Raw genomic sequence first — 960 nt, forward strand, 5'->3', positions numbered from 1 at the left:
TGGGAAGCCCAACAATGTTTCTACTTCATTAGGCTCTAATGCAGCAACCTTATTCCTTCCCACCCAAACCAAATTCCATTTCCTACACTAATGAAGAACATACTTCTGTACACTTTAAGGTGGATCTTCATCATAGAACAATAACCTGATAGATTCACATTGCATAGAATAAACATTTTATAAGAGATAGTAGTGAATGAGAGAGATACCTTTAATGGATTCCTTGGGAGTCTTAAATCCAAGCCCAATGGACTTCCAAAAGTGGTTCCCACCTTTTCCAGGTCTCTTTCCCTTCCCAGTCTTCTTCGAGCTGCGAAAGAGACCAAAAACAACAAAGGATTTAGCATCAAAACATCACAATGGAAAAAACAAAAACAAAAAAAGTGAAGCATTTTCTCGAACACTAAGCGTACATGAGAAATACTTTTGGTTGCTTCAGAAAAACCTTCCTGGTCTACAAAACACAGTTGAAAACAAAAAAATCAATGGTCTACAAAACACAATTAAAACCCAAAATCAACAAAAGAATAAAATAATTAATTGAATTGCACTGCAACAAACATGAAAGACCAAACAATCAAAACCACAAGAGTGTAGCAGCAACACCCATGGCTTTACAGCCATCGCCCCACACATCTTGACTCTTAGGCATTGTCACAACGATTTCGGCACAAAATAGAGCCAAAAACACCAATAACAAAAAGAACCCATAAGACCCAAAACCTAGAACCAAAATTACATCTCTAATAATAAGATCTGCAACAAGAAAAAATAATATATAGCTTCCTGGTGCAAACAAAGATAGAAGTAGAGCAAAAAAAAAAAGGAAAAACATAGTCATGAGAAACCTTTGTGAAGCACTACCACGATGATATTCGACCGTCGTATGTGCGATGGTGTCCCTTTTCTTTCCTATCATTTGCCTCTCTTTTTCCTACTTCCTTTCTCTTTTCCTAACAC

The sequence above is a fragment of the Glycine max genome, chromosome 19 (assembly GCF_000004515.6).
Source record: "Glycine max cultivar Williams 82 chromosome 19, Glycine_max_v4.0, whole genome shotgun sequence".
Taxonomy (NCBI): domain Eukaryota; kingdom Viridiplantae; phylum Streptophyta; class Magnoliopsida; order Fabales; family Fabaceae; genus Glycine; species Glycine max.